The 16,552-nt window shown below is 48.0% G+C and overlaps 1 long non-coding RNA gene across 2 annotated transcripts in view; it reads right to left on the bottom strand.

Moving 5' to 3' along the window:
- LOC120097012 (uncharacterized) overlaps positions 1–16,552 on the bottom strand; it is a 55,450-nt gene that overhangs the window by 10,495 nt on the left and 28,403 nt on the right. For both annotated transcript variants that reach the window (XR_015638859.1, XR_015638860.1), the window contains exons 3-5: positions 8,317–8,425; positions 7,502–7,597; positions 405–450 (exon numbers count right to left, since the gene is read on the bottom strand). This is a non-coding gene — a long non-coding RNA (uncharacterized LOC120097012). The remainder of the gene's footprint in view (positions 1–404; positions 451–7,501; positions 7,598–8,316; positions 8,426–16,552) is intronic.

The raw sequence follows: 16,552 nt of genomic DNA, 5'->3' as shown, positions 1-16,552 counted from the left end.
AGTGATGGGGGTTCTGTGAAGTGATCGGTCATTTGACTACAGTGATGCAATGCTGTGGGGAGACAGTTTCCAGAACTACCTTTGGAGGCAGGAGTGGTGTGTGGTGACTTCTGCACTTCTCTTATAGTACTTTAGGGTAAAATGCATAGTGGTTTGGAGGATATATGCCATTATGAGAACCTGCAAGCTAGGGGCACAGAAGCGACAGCAGTTCTCTTCTGAGAGAGATGGCAACCGTTGAGTTCGTGCTGACAGAAATGTGGAGATTCACATTGAGGTGCCTATGGCTTGTGTTCAAGTCCTTCATGACTTTGTCAAATAATTGGTTATTTCTGACTTAGTGCAGGTTGCATGCCAAGTCATGAAAGTTTGAACAGCAAAAAGCGACCCCCGGTAACACTTACCATCCCTCTAAATACTTCAAGTTCAGGGTCATCTTCTTTGAATCTCCTGGAAGAAAACAAACAAACCTTTAGCCTTTGTCACCTGACCTAGCTATATGTTCTGGGAGTCATCCAATGGAAATATCATCTTATTTTTCTATTGTGTTGATACAGCAGCATGACCCAGGCAACTCCTAGAAGGATTTTGTTTTGTCTTATTGTTCTAGGATGCTGAATCCATCACAGCAGGGGAGCAAGGCCCACAAGCAGCCAGTGTGGCAGCCGGAGCAGGAAGATGAGGACTCACATCCTGAACCACAAGCTGGAAACAGAGAGAAGCATATCTCCTCCAGCAAGCCCACACCTCTTCAACCACCCAACCATCACCACCAAGTGTTCAAACATCTGAGCCTATGGGGGCAACATTCTTGTAACCACTGTAACTACCCACTACCTTGATACTGGCAATGAGGTTTTGTGGATAGTCTAAAACTGCATTTTTTTTCCAACATGAAGACCGGTTCCCTGGGACACCAGCTAGGATTAACGAATTGGTCCCTAGATAGCTACACCACCAGGATAGCTCACACAAATGAGACAAGCCCCTGGGGAAAGGACTGCACACGTGACAGAAACCAGTATGAGTGATCACTGGTTCTAACATTCTTACTTCATAGAACAGAAGTGTGAGCCCGGAGGTTTGGCCACTCACTCAGGTTTAACTATGGGGTGGACTCAGAACTGTGTTCCATCTACGATCCTGGGTACGTTCAGTATCCTGATGGCTCACAAAACCATCCAACTTACACACTTAAACAGAGTTGCCCAAGGCGCCTGGCCCTGCTCTGCCTTTATGAGACTCTGGGTGCCTGTCTCATTGGCTAGGTGGGATAGTAATCAAGTTCACAGTTGTGAAAGGAAGGCTTCTAGGGAATCCCTGCACTTACAGCTCCACAACTTAGTCCGGAGCATCAGCAGCATCTCATTACTATGAGGGCTTCCAATACAGTAATGCTACAGGGGAGACAGAACTCAAGGCCACAAGGCATAGCGGCATTCAATGACAATCATTCTCAGTCAGACCTCTCCAAGGGAAGCTCAGGCCCTGTGCACCTGTCTCCTCCTCAGACTTGAGTGTGTCAACAGTTGTCCTGGTTTGGTGTTGGCGGAATTACACCTTTGTTTTCTCATCATCTCCACTCCGTTGCAGTTTGGACAGTTTCCATTATGACTTCTTCAAGTTCCCTCCTTTTTTTGCTGCAGCGTCTAAGCTGTGATTTATCCTGCCCGGTCTTTTATGGGACAAATGATCTGTTAGCTCGTTCCTCCATCTCTATGTGTGCTTTGGGGTCTGTTTAAATCTTCCCTGTATTTATCTGGAGCTCCTGCTTTTTCTTTACCTTCCTTGCATGTGGAAAGCACAGCGGCAGATGCAATGACTTGTCTGTGGATCCTAACAGCTGTGTCGACAATCTCTGAACTTGTTTCTGCTCATCACGGGTTCTATTTTCCTGCTTCTTTGGTTGTATGCTGATTGTCTTGTTTCGTTTATCCTATGAAGGCCAGAAGAAGGCATAGGATGCCCTGGAACTGGAGTTACATATGATCGTGAGCCGCTTTGTGGGTGCTGGGAACCAAACACAGGTTCTCCACAAGAGCAGAAAGTACTCTTAACCAATGAGCCATCTCTTCAGCCCCTTTTAAGTAATGCTTATGGATTTATTTTTTTCTATGTTTGTTTATTTTCTCTATGTGTGCATGTATGTGACTGCACTTCCCCCTCATCGTGTGTGTGTGTGTGTGTGTGTGTGTGTGTGTGTGTGTGTCTATGTGTGTGTATGTGCATGTGGAGGCCAGTGGCTGACATCTGGTATCTTTCTCAATCACCTTTCTACTTTGTTTATTTGTATTTAATTCTTTTATGTGTATGCATGTATGCCTATGTGCCTGTACAATTCAGAAGAGGGCACTGGATCCCTGAAACTGGAGCTACAGATGGTTGTGAGCCACCATCTGCTGCTGGGAACTGAACCAGTGCTCTTAACCGCTGAGCCATCTCTCCAGCCCTGAACCAGTGCTCTTAACTGCTGAGCCATCTCTCCAGCCCTGAACCAGTGCTCTTAACTGCTGAGCCATCTCTCCAGTCCTTCCACCTTATTTTTGAGATAAGGTCTGCCACTGAACTTGAGGCTCAGTGAGCACTGGACTAGATGGCCAGCAAGCTCCTGTTTCCACCTCCCCGGCATTAGGCACTCAACACCATACCTGATGTCACATAGGAGTTGAGGATGTGAAGTTGGATCCTAAAGAGCCATCTTCCCGCACCCTCTTTTTGATTATAGGGTGTTTGTTTGTTTTGTTTCCTTTGTTTGTTTGTGAGACAGGGCTTCCTTTATTCCTTGGGTTGGTTTTAAACTCATCCCATCTCAACCTCTCAAGTACTCCAATTAGAGGTGTGCCCCATCCCAGCTTTGTACTCTGATTGTTAATTGGCTGTGTGAATTTTGCCTTTTGGGATTCTGTGTCTTTTCTCGTTCTTGAACTTTTACTCTGGGGACCAGATGGGTGACAGAAAAGCACTCTATTCCTTTTAAGTTTTAAATGAGACCCACTGGGACCAGAGAAGCCTCAAGTGCAGGGCAAATTGAACTAATTCCCACTACCAAAGCCAGGGCTTCTGAGGTGCCCGTGCATCAAGGAACTACTCTTGATCTGTGAGGCCTCTGACTACGCCCATTCTTTCAAAGGGTTCCTTCCCTGAGAACCAGGCAGCACCTTGCACAAATGTGTCCCTCTGATCTCTGTTAGATATGAGCGGAGAACCTGACAGGTCTGTAGAGCTCTCTGTGTAGCTATACTCACCTATCCTCTGCTTTGAGCTCTGGCTACCTTGACCCTGTGAAATCCCCAAGCTGCCTCCTCCATGCACCTCTCCACCAGGCTCCCCATGGGCTGCCCTTCTACCAAGGACTCCCAAGTAAACAGGCAGAGCAACCCTTCTCTCCAAAGCCTCTGTCCTCCGCTGCCTGCCACTCCTTGTCTGACACCCAGGATGCTGGCTTTGAACTCTCAAGCACAATCCTGCCCCAGCCTCCCAAGCTACTGGGATTACAGGCGCGCGCCACCACGCTCGGCCTCCGCTCCTTGTCTAAAAGACTGTTAATGTGTCTGTACTGGTTTTCATTTGCTTAATGTGAGAGTAAGCTTGATTCTTGCATTTCATTGTGCCAGATGATGGGGATCGTCCTGCTTAGTCTTGAGAGCAAATCTGTTTGTGCTCCCCTCAGAGGATCAGGGATTCCAGTAACTGCTATCACTTAACTGTTTCAAAGAGTCTGAGCCCAAAGTCACCTCAGCAGAAGGAAGTGCAGAGATGGGTTTGGGGACTGATCTGAGTGAGATTATCTGAGCCCTTAGTAGTAATCCATTAGACTTCTTCACTGCACAAGAGAGGAACCAGGGCTAACAAAATGGCTCAGTGGGAAAAGGGGATTGGCACCAAGTTTGAGGACCTGAGTTCAATCCCTAGGACTCACATGGTAAAAGGAAAAAACCAATAAACCAATTCTGACAAATTGTATACACACACACACACACACACACACACACACACACAATCAATCAATCAATCAATCAATCAATCAATCAATCAATGTTTTAGTAAGAAAGAAACCAAATCTCTCCACTCAGGACAGTGGGTGTTTAACACTGACGAGGATATACCCGGATGCTTGCTTCTTGGTCTGGGCTTCAGAGCCAGCCCCGCGGCCCCGCCCCTCCCCACCAGTCACCATCTTCCTTTCAGGAGCTCACAGCCCTGGTCCTGGGGCTCTCTGAGCCCGGAGTAAGCTTTACAGCTAATATCCCTCCACCTGCGGGTGCAGCTCGCAGAGGTGTAACATTTGATAAGCTCCATTTAGTTTGGCGGCGCTGCAGTGTTTAAATTATTCAAAGACAGATCGCTCCCTCCAGCACAGCCCCGCCCCCAAAGGATTTCTGCTCGGCTGAGTCTGCTAGCAGCACGAGAGGAGCTTCTACCAGCAGGCAGCTTCTCACTGTAAGGCTGAAATCAGTTCCAGTCCTTCCTTCTTCTCCGCCCATCACACCCCATTATTCCCTGCTAATTGCAAGCTTGGTATTCTGGTTAGCTCTCTGGGAACAATGGGAGCTTTGATAACTGGAAAGGTGTACCCCTTTCCCACCTTATTACTCCCACCCCCATCCCCAAACTCCCCACCCCCAAGCCCCTTCCACTGTCCCCAGCTGACTCTGCCTGTCTAGGATTCTGAGGGTCTCACTTGGAAAGCTAAACTCTGGGATGGGAAGAAATCTGAAAATCTGAAGTGTGAGTGGGGGTGGGGTGGGGGGTGTCTTTTTGTTTTGTTTTTGTTTTTCAGTTTTAAAGACAGGGTCTCATGTAGCTCTGGCTGGCCTCAGATTCGATATGGAGCTTAAGGCAAGGTTAGCTTTGAAAGCATGATCTTCTAGCCTCAAGCTCCTGGGCGATGGTGGTGTAGTCAACCCCCCACTAGGCCTGGGGCAACAGGGACAGGCAGCTAGAAAGAGTGGAGTCTTGTCTTTAATTGGTACTGAAAGCTTTGGCCTAAAAATCTAGCATGGTGGTACAGGCTTGTCATCTCAGCACTCAGTAGACTGAGGCAGGAGGATTGCCAGCAATTCAAGGCCAGACTACACTACACAGTGAGACTCTGTCTCAAGCAAACAGGCTCAAAGTAGATACAGCTGTTTGGCAAAGCCATCTGTCACATTGCCTAGGTTGTGCTCAATCTTGACCCCCACACACACCTCTCCCAAATGAGGATGCGACACCCTCGCCCCCAGCACCTGGACCAAACCTCTCCCCTCCCTCATCTGGGCAGTCAGTGCTTAATACAATCAATCTAAATGGCTGGTGTGCAGCTGAGGAAACACTCTCCCAGGGACCCTTTGCCATCCCCACAACCTATTAGCCTAGATTTTGCTTGGTGTTCGCTTAGGACAAATAAAACTAATTGGATAATGGGGGATGGTTCCACAGCTAGGATTGCTCACATGGGTAAGAATGACCAAGTTCTGTGAAAGGCCAGACTGGGTCATGTACAGTGCCTGTAACCCCAGCACTGTGGAGTGTGGAGACAGCAGCGAGTCCAGCTATTGCTGGCTGCCAGTCTAGGTCCAGCTTCAGTGAGAGACCGTGTCCCAAGGGAATAGATTTTGAGAGAACCCAGTGTTTAAATCTGGCACACTCTGTGGGACATGTGTGCCCTACCCTCACCCCCAAGATGTACTACATGCACACGCAAACCAGAACAACTTATGGTAAGATATTTCAGCTCACAAAAACCTAACATCATTTCACCTGGTCCCTGACTTACAAAGGTGGTTGACTCCAGCACTGGAATTTGAATTTAGAAGGAACCAAGGCAGAAAGACTCTTAAGACAATGTACAAGTCCACCCTCGTCTATAGCCTGGCCCAGAAGACCAATGTCAGTCACATAACTGATAGAACAATCTGAAAAGAGCTTCGGGGTAAACAGCTCAGCACCTCTGTGTCCTGACTTCCTTCACGGTGTTGGGCAGCTTCAAGGAAGTCAATCACTAGGGAACCTGAGGACATGAGAACGCCTTGGACAGCTTTTGTAACCTTCTTGGAAACCCGACCACTTTGCAATATATGCAGAAGCCTGGGGTACATGGGACTCTAGCATGAAGAGAGAGCCATGGCAGAAGGACTTGGGGTCTATGAAGTCACTTTCCCAGGGAGCCTGACGGTGAAGCAGGCACCAGATAGTACCTGGGAGCCCAGATTTCTGGCAGCGGTACAGAGTGAGAAGGCAGATGGGGGACAAATGGCAGCAGATAGTTCATAAGAGTCTTTACCCATAAAGCCTAAGGCTCCAGTGAACTTCTAACCTTATGAAATATAGATGCAGTTAACAGTTCCCTGCTTGAGCCACACTTGCAGTCAGGAGGCTCCATGTAATTGGCCCACACAAACTCAGGAGCAGCACCAAGACTAGTTCTTTGAAGAAACCTCAGAGTCTGGCTGACCCAGGCTATGCCATGGAGTCTTCAACCTGCCATGGGACAGAATGGCCCACACCTACACCAATAGGGTCACACCTAGTAATCCTTCCCAAACAGTTCCACTAACCAGGGGCCAAGCATTCAAATATATGAACCTAAGGGGACCATTCTTATTCAAATCACTATACCTAGTAACCAATGACTACCAGGAAGGTCTTGTACCTGGCAGAAATGTCTCCAAGCAAGAGACAATGTAAGAGGAAAACAATCCAGTCAGATAATGAGGCCCTAAACCTGTATCCAGCAGACCCAAGTTCCAAATGGTTCACTAACCAAGGCCACCCATAGCCACACTAACAGGAAGGCCTCCCTGCCTCTGTCCTATGGGTGCTTGTTACTGTTCTAGAGTGAGAACTTCACTGCCTTCCCTATTAATCATGATAAGGATTGTCATCCTGAAAATTGTATGATTAAACTGGTGGGGGGGGGAGGCATGTTCACTCTTGTGTGCACATAGAGGACCTTAGATGTTGTTCCTCAGGTGCTATCCATCTTTTTTTTTTTTTAAAGTCTTTAGACTGACCCAAAACTCCTAGAAGGCTAGGCTGACTAGTTAGCTAGCCCCAAGGGATGCCTGGCCTCCCCAGCACTAGGATTACAAATGCAGCTTTTTCTACATGGATTCTGGGATATCAAACTCGGACTCTAATGTTCCGAAAGAGGCAAGCACATGAATGAGCCATCCCAATCCCACTGCAACTTTTACAGAACACTACCAAGAACCATCCAACCTTGCTGCATCTCATCATTACCAGGCCAGCATGGAGTACAACAGGAACTGGATTCATGTATAACCAAGGTGAGTGCAAAGACTCCCCTTCTGCATGACCAAACTTGCCTTTAGCACCAGACTAGAACCCACCCAACATCTCTGCCTTTCCGTCACTCAGTTCAAGTTTGCTTCATGATCGACAACCTAATGTCCTCCCCTCTCCATTTTTTCTCACTCAGGCAGGATGGAATTGTATATTTCTCAATAATTGTATGTTAGTGTATATAATAAAACTGGCATATATTATCCCATCTTACCTGGACTTTTTGGAGAATAAGCCTTGAAAGAGGCCACTCTGATTCGTTGCCTTTCCCAAGATGCTCCAAGCCAAGTTAGTTCTGAGGTGTTTGATTCTGAAATATAAGGAGAATAGAGAGACGTGCCCTATCTCTACCACCACCCCAAGGATGTGGGAGATGTGGGTCCCCAGAGAAGGGTAATGGTGGGAGTGTAGGGCTGTCTCCAGGAAGGGCCCTGAGAATAGCTCCCAGGTATGGCACCCAATGATTTGTAAAAACTATCAAAGATGGCAAAAGCCAGGTTAGCATGAAAGGGATGCTTGGAGCTCTGGAAGCCATCCCACTATGTCAAGGGTTAGGAAGTGGGGTTCAGAGGTTTAGAGCCAGCAAGTTAAGAGTTGGTATAGAATATGTCTGGTATCAGCATGACTATGTCCTGGATACAGCCCCATGACTTCGCTAATCAAGGAGGTATTGCTGGGCTCCTGGGCTCAGAGACACTGTCCAGAGGCATTTGTTTTAGAGCTCTTAAATGTAGAAATAAGATTGTCTTGCATAAAAATAACTCTTTTCACATTTTCAGTATGACTCAGAGTAAGAAGTGTATCTTTAACCATAGCCGGTATACATGCACAAGAGTGCTTAAGATACAGGAAGCAGAATTCTCACTAGAAGGCTCATCCTGATGACATGCACCATGTTCCAGTTCTCTGCCCGTCTCTTCTGTACCTTTTGTTGTCATTGTTGAAAAGAAAAATCTGCCTTTGTCATTGGACAAGCACTGTATTTCTCAAATGTATATAATAAAAAAGGTATATATCATCCCATCTTACCTGGGCTCTTTGGAGAATTGGACTCATCCAAGAAGCTTTGGAAGAGGCCACCCTGATTCATTGCCTTTTCCAAGGTGCTCCAAGCCAAACTAGTTCTGAGTGTTTGATCCTGAAATATAAGGAAAATAGAGAGAAGTGCCCTATCTCTACCACCACCCCAAGGATGCTAGAGATGTGGGTCACTAGAGAAGGGCAATGGTAGGAGTGTAGGGCCATCTCCAAGAAAGGTCCTGAGAATAAGACTCCTGGCTTCAAGGAGTGATGATGTCCTAAGGAACCTTAGAAGAGATAGCACATTACTAATGAACTATGCTTACTTGTCATCTGGCCTGTCTGGGATGTGACCCCAAGCAGTCTTCTTACCTCCATGGGTCACTCTACTGCATTCCACTATCCAGATTCCAGGTCCAATAGACACGCTCAGCTCAGATGCTGCCCAGTATTAACCTCTGTTAGCAGTAACTTACATGTATTACGTCACTGACACCCCCGAACCCCCCCAGGCAAAAATAGAAAAGCTATCCTTTGGAAAAGCAAGACCAGGTAAGATGGCTCAGTCAGGAAAGTGCTTGACATACAGCATGAGGAGCTAAACTCAAGTCCCCAGCAGCCACAAAAAGTGGTTGGTATCTGCCAGTGATCCAGTGCTAGGGAGGTAGAGACAGGAGGATGCCTAGGGCATACTGGCCAATTTATCTTACCAAATCAATGTGGCCATGTTCCTTAGGAGAGACTGTCATAAAAAGTGGAGAAGAGATTGAAGGGGATTTTGCACACTGACCTCTGGCTTCTGTACATTCATACAGAGAAGGGGAAGAAGGGGAGAGAAGCAAAAGGGGAGGGAGAGAAAGGGAGAGGGAGAAGAGGGGAAGGAGGGGAGGAGAGGAGGGGGAGGGGAGTTGAGGGGAGAAGGGAAGGGGAGAAGGGAGGGAGTAGAGAGAAAAGAAAGAAAGGGAGGAGAGGGGAGGGAGGGGAGGGGAAGGAGGAGAGGGGAGAAGGAAAGGGGAGGGGAGGGGAAGGAGAGGAGGGAGGAGAGGGGAAAGAAAGGGAGGGGAGGGAGGATACAGGAGAGAGGGAAGGGGGAGAGAAGGAAGGAAAGGACAGGGGAAAGAAGGGGAAGGAGAGGAAGGAAGGGAGGGGAAAGAAGGGGAGGGGAGGGAGGAGACAGAAGGGAGGGAAGGGGGAGAGAGAGGAGGTGGAGAAGGGAAGGGAAGGAAAAGGACAGGAAGGAAGAGAAGGGGAGGGAGAGAAAGGACGGGGAGGGGAGGGAGACGAGGGGAAGAAGGGGAAGGGAGGGGAGGAGGAGAAGGGGAGTCGAGGGAAAAAGGAAAGGGGAGGAGAGGGGAGAGAGTAGAGAGAAGAGAAGAGAAGGGAGGAGAGGGGAGGGAGGGGGAGGGGGAGGAGAGGGAGGAGAGGGGAGGGGAGAAGGGAAGGAGAGGGGAAGGGAGGGAGGAGGTGGAGAACGGAAGGGAAGGAAAAGGAGGGGTGGGGAAAGAAGGGACAATCAGACTATATAGATGACTTTCCCAAGGTCACCCATGGCCATTACTGTCAGACCTGGCCTTCTGATGTTCTTTCCACCAGGAACCCCTGTTGTGTGACCCCCAGCATTCTGGTGATCTCCATTCCTGGACACCTGCATCCTTCCTCTCCCACCTTTGGAAACCTCCTTAGTCCTCCAACTCTGCCTGGACCACAAAGGCCCTAAATGGGGGGAATTTCCAATAGTCACTTTACTACAAGGAGGGGCCTCAGCCAGAGCCTGCTTCTATGAAGAGCATGAGCCAACATGCAGCTGTTTACACAGGGGCACAGCTTGCTCAAGAGAAGATGTGCCAAGCCTAGGGCCTCAGCTCTCCCAGGACCTCTCGTCTCATCAGAAAGGACTTCAAAGCTTTCCAGGAAACTTGACCAAAAGGCACTTCTGGTGGCTAAGGCTTCATTAACTGACTGACAGCATCTTCTTCACAAAAAGGACCAGCTGCACTGCATGCACCACAGGATTCTCAGCCTCTACATCTGCACATGCTCACTGGCCATCTATCTGGGGTGATTGTCAGATGTCCCAGGATTTGTTGTAGTTGGGATTAAATGTGGGGAGAGAGGATAAAATTAACAGGCCTTCTATAAATATAACTTCTCTGGTGCTTGTTAAAACTCTGGGGGTCACAGGAAGTCTGTCTTCCAACAGGACCGTGTGGAGTGATCCTGTTTACTTGAGGCGTCTCTCCAAGATCTAGCTTTGCCCCATTAAAACTAAATAAATAATTTCCAGCGAAGCAAGTTTTCAGCCTTCTTTGCCAAAAATTCTGGCAGAAGGGGCCAGCACAGAAGCCTCACAAGCGAACTTGCTATGGAGGCCTCAGGCTTGGTGGGAAGCAGTTTCATGACAGATGGAGCTCAGCTGGTAAACCAACCCTCAGGAAAGGACCCACAGGAGCCACCACGCTGGCCGCCTTTGACAGTTGGCTCCATGGCTTCACATATGTCTGCTCCCCATGAACACCAACTTGAAGGTAGTGTGGTTACTCAGTAGACTCATCTCGTTGAGCCCACACAAATGCAGGAGGCTCACCTAAACTTAACCCTCAGAGAAACTTGAGTAACCTTGCTTTATTTTAGATGTGCATTTGCTCATGAGGTTGTAGTCTGTTTCTTGTTTTACATTTTTAGTGCATTTGTGGAGGGTCACATGGATGCCACAGAACACATGTGAAGATCAGAGGACAGCTGGCCACATCAGTGTTCTCTGCCACCACATGGGTTCTAGGGATCGTGGTCTTCAGGCTTGGGACACTCAGCTTTACCTGCTCAGTCATCTTTTGGGCCTCTATTTCTGTTGTTGTCGATAGAGTCTCCCTGAGTAGCCCACACTGACCTTCAGTTCACAACTCTCCCATCTCAAGACTCCTGAGTGCTGGGATCATTAGCCCAGCTAAATCGATATCCATTTTACTAGAGGTATGTTGTGTTTGCTCTTTGAAACATCTTATATTAATTTACAATTTGTGGCTTATCTGAGACTCAAATTTAATTGACCATCCTGTTTTGTTGTTGCTATTGTTTCCCATTAGCTTCCCGACCCTCTTCCAAAGGCCCAGTCTGCTGTCCTCTCAGGGAAATCTGATGTCTAACAGGATAAAGACAGTCAGTTAGGAGCTTTGGCAGGAGCTCTGGGGCCTGGTGTATTTTGGACATGAGAAGAATTTGCTGAAAAGGTGCTAATCCGGCCATCTGGTCCCATGAGGAAGCTGTGCCCCTGACTCCTGGGAAGGCTGAGGGCTGGCGCCGTTGCTTACCTCTCACTCCAGGCAATGTGGATCTCACCCCACCAAGATAGGCTACCAGAATAGCTCTTGAGAAACCCAAGAGAGAAGCCACAGTGCCTCCATAAGCCCTGCTGGGCAGCAGAGAGGCAGGAATGGGTAGTGTGGTTGCAGAGGAATGTGAGCATTGGAAACACTCAGTAGCCACAAAGAAAAGTGTTGTACACACAGTATTCTGAGAACCCTGACTGTTACTAGCAGGCTCAAGGGTTCAGGAAGCTTTTGGGGCCAAATATCACTGGAGAGAAAACCATCAAAAGACCAGAGGAGAGTCTGTCGGGCAAGTAACAGGTAGGACTTCATGGGGGAGTGTGCTCTTGAAATCCAGGACTTTATGGGGGAGTGTGCTCCTGAAATCCAGGGAGCCCTGCTGGAGAGAAGCCTGTCTTCTTTCTTCTGGTTTACAATCAACTTAATCTACTAAGCACTATGGTGTCCCAGAAACTGGACTAGAGGGTAGACTTTGGTGAAAACAGGGCATAGACCCTGGGGGTATTCTCTCATTGTGTGTCAGAAGGAAGACCCACTGTGGCCTGGGAAGGCCTGTGGGGGGCTTCTAGAGAGAGATGCTGGAACAGAGTTATAATGTGTAGGTAGTTAGAAACAGGAGGAAACTATTCAGACATGACACAGAGATGACAAAGTAACGTGGCATGTTCTAGAACCCATGGAAGTTCTGGACAACAGTGAAGAGGCATGGGGAGTCCAACATGGAGAGCTTAAGGCTACTTGCACTCTGAGCCCTCTTGCAGTCACTGAGGATCAGAACATAGCTGGATGATCCTGGACAATCCTGATAAACTTACTTGTGGTAGAGAATAGCCGGGAGCAGGTTAGCCAGAGAGGCTGAGAAGGTAAATTCCAAAGCCCTTGGGGCTAAAGGAAGGGACAATGAAAGGCAATGTTGGAGGATTCTAGGACTCAATGACAGATACAACTGGAGGGCAAGAGCGAGTGGTAAGGATCTGGAAAATGACCAGAGAAAGATCAATGCCGATGTGCTTGATGCAGAGAAAGAGCCAGCACAGGTTGGGATAAGATGTATAAGTCAGCTACAGCTGCTGTAACAAACACCACTGATCTTCAGTATCAGAATGGACAGTGAGGGGAAGGGGGGGAGGGGGTGGCAGGGGTGTGATGGTGCACACCTTTAATCCCAGCACTTACAAGGCAGAGGCAGGTGACTCTGAGTTTGAGGCCAGCCTGGTGCACAGAGTGAGTTCTAGGATGGCCAGAGCTACAGAGAGAAACTATCTCAAACAAAACAACAACAACAACAACAGCAACACCTGTGAGGGTAGAATTGCCTGGAACCATAACAGGAAGGAGTAAATTGAACATCTTCTAGGCACACCCAGGAGCTATCGAATTTTACTGATTAATAGACCCTGACTTCATAGGCAAGAAGACAGTAGCTACTTCCCACAGACCAGGCGGCCAGCTGCTCCTCTTGGCCAGAAAAGAAGAAACACCCATCTGTCGAGTACTGACAACTATTCAGTGGTTGCTTCATACATGGCAAGCCATTTTGCCTCACAGTGACACTGTACTAGCTACTGCTATCTTTGTCATACAGACCCTGAAGGTCAGAGATATCAAGACTTAGCCCAAACCCACTACCAGAGCCTCTCCTGTACTTGAACATGCTAACTAGAGAAGCCCAGTGCTCCCTAGAAGGACCCTGTCTTTTCTGGGAGAGATTTGGCTTGATATCGCCATAGCTTGAACTAAATAGGCCTGCCTCCGTCTCTCCAGGGACATGCCCTGGGAGCAACAAGTAGCCTACAGGACACTGGAGCCTCCAGTCAATATTTGCCCAGTAATTCAGGCAGGTAATAAACAGCTTACAGGTAGCCTCCCGTGTACCACACAAGCTTCCTCAACTGGAGAACTGGGCCCAGCCCATGTCAGCCGAATCTAGAGATTCTAGACCCATGTATCTTAAATGCCCAGGAAAGCCTTGAGTGCCCTGGACCCTGGATACATCCAGAGCAGCTGAGGTGGGTCTCAGGCACTAACATTCTACAGAGGTCTTTACACACAGCCATGCCTGGACTAAACCTATTGTCACAGGTATGGTAAACACTCTCCATTGTTCTTCAACCCAAGAACCAGATGAGGGTTATGGCATTCAGCCAGAGCTCCTCAGCTACAGGCTCCTTTCTCCACTGACCCATGCACATGGACACACGACCTCAGGGACAGGTTGCTACTGGGGTGCATTCATGTGTGCTCACACACATTCTTCACAAGCCTCCGAGGACAATGCTCCTGGCCTGGGCAAGCCTCTGTGGCTGGGGAGCCAAGGCCAATTGCTGCAGTTTTCCCATACCACCCACACCACATCAGCACCTCTCTGGGAAGAGTGACACCTGTGCTCACCAGCCAGGCGAGGGGAAAGGGGCGGGTGCGTCTCCCTCTACCTCTTTCCTGAATGAGGAAACCAAGGCCCAAGAGGGGTTAAGGTAGGGCTCAGGGTGAGCATCCAAGGCACTGGTGGCAGAGGTAGAGTATGAGCCATATCTCTAATGAGAGTCACATCTGGCACACTTCTGAGGATGTCAGATGTGTTCCCAAAGTAAACCCCAGCTAGGGGGAGCAATTGGGGCTTTCCCCCAATTTTAGATGCAAGGAAACAAAATGAGCACTTTCTATTCCCCCTTTAAAAGCTATGCTAAGGCATATGTCTATGTTACACCATGTAAACCATTCACACAGAAAGCTCATGAGCTCTACAGGCGTAGCCAATGCTACACAGCCATCCCCCTCCCCCACTATGCTGCCACAGTGCTGCCAACTGGAAATTAACTCCTCCGGGTCCTGCCAATCCCCATTCTACTTCATCTCTCTGAACTAATAGCTTTAAGGACATCACATAAGTGGACCTACACAGTACTTATCCCCTTGTGACTGGTGTATGTCACTTAGCACAGTATCGAGATTTGTCCATGGTGAGCATGTGCCTGAGTTTCCTTCCTCCCTACAAAGCTAGAAACAGGCCATGATGTAGAATGTTTTGTTTGCCTCTCAATCAACCATTCTTGGGTACTTGACTTGGCTATCGGGGACAATGCTGCTGTGAAAATGGCGTCAAAGCCTCTTCAAGACTCTGCTTTCAATTCTTTTGGACACAGACCCAGCCAGCTGTTTGGTCAAATGACAGTTCTAAGTTTACTATTTTTGTATTTGTGTATCTGGTTGTCAGTGTAAGAGAACATGTGTACGTGTGGGTGTGCATGCACCTAACTACATGTGTCAGACACCACCCATCATTTTTTACTGACCTGGAGCTCATCAAGTAGGGCAGGCTGACTAGACAGTGAACCCTGGGGACCTACGTGTCTCTACCTCCCTGCACCAAGATCACAAGCGTGCATCACCGTACCTGGCTTTTTCATTTTCTTTTCCTTCTTTAAAAAACATCAGTTCTGGGGCTGGGGACTTAGCTCAGTGGTAGAGCGCTTACCTAGGAAGCGCAAGGCCCTGGGTTCAGTCCCCAGCTCCGAAAAAAAGAACCAAAAAAAAAAAAAAAATCAGTTCTAGGAATTGAACTCATGTCCTCAGGCTTACAAGACAAGCACTTTACTGACTGAGCCATTTCCCTGCCCTGACTTACTATTTAAGGAACTCTCATCAGTTTTCCAAAGCAGTTGTACCATTTCGTCTTCCCGTCAACACTGCCTGGGGTTCAGATTTGTCTACTCACTTCTGGCTTTAGTATGTACAAATGGGCATGGTGTACCCCCATTTGTGCATTTGCAGTTTTAATTTTCATCCCCCAAATAATCAGTGAAATGCAGCACCTTTCTTAGGCTTCTTGGCCACCTCTTTTGCAGAAATGTGGAATGCAGAGGCTTTAAGCAACTTGACCAAGGCTATGGAGCTAGCTAACTATCAAGGCTGGGTTCCAACCTGCATTTGCATGAACTTGCTCTCAACCACTAGCCCTGGGCTTATCCATGTGAGGTCTTATACATGTGAGGTTCTCAGTGTCAGCTAAACTACCTTCATTACAGATACTTTACAACCATGGATCTAATTGCTGCTATTACTTCATTTGACACTAATGCTGGTTACCTCCATTGACAACACTGCTGCTGTTACCACCAATGTTACTGCTACTGTTACTACTTTTGCATTACTGCAGCAGCTTTGACTGTTTCTGCAAGCCTTCCCAAGGTGGGAGTCAGCCAGTTTTCTCACAGCAGACAGCAAGCTCACCACTATGAACTTGGGCATTGAACATCTTCTTAGCAGAAGGAGAAAAAGATCAAGGAACACATCAGGCAGCTCACCCCCACCTGTAATTCTGGCACCAAGGTATCTGACTCCCTCTTCTGACCTTCTATCATGCATGTACACACACACACACACACACACACACACACACACACACACACACACACAATCACGCACATGCATGCACCAGCACATACAGGCATACACACACAGAATTATACACATTGTCTTAGTTAGGGTTTTACTGCTGTGAACAGACACCATGACCAAGGCTACTCCTATAAAGGACAATATTTAATTGGGGCTGGCTTACAGGTTCAGATGTTCAGTCCATTATCATCAAGGCAGGAGCATGGCAACATCCAGGCAGACATGGTACAAGAGGAGCTGAGAATTCTCTATCTTCATCTGAAAGCTGCTAGCAGAATACTGGCTTCCAGGCAGCTAGAATGAGGGTCTTATAGCCCACACCACAGTGACACACCTACTCCAACAGGGCCATGCCTTTTAATAGTGCCACTCCCTGGACCAAGCCTACACAAACCATCACACACATACATCAATAGTAACATAAACCTTTAAAAAATAATTAAAGGGGGTTAGAGAGATGGTTCAGTGGTTAAAATAACATGCTGCTCTTGCAGAGGACCTGAGTTCAGTTCCCAGAACCC

Source organism: Rattus norvegicus, chromosome 15, assembly GCF_021556685.1.
Source record: "Rattus norvegicus strain SHRSP/BbbUtx chromosome 15, alternate assembly SHRSP_T2T, whole genome shotgun sequence".
NCBI classification, from domain to species: domain Eukaryota; kingdom Metazoa; phylum Chordata; class Mammalia; order Rodentia; family Muridae; genus Rattus; species Rattus norvegicus.
This window is presented reverse-complemented; position numbering and strand designations above follow the sequence as displayed.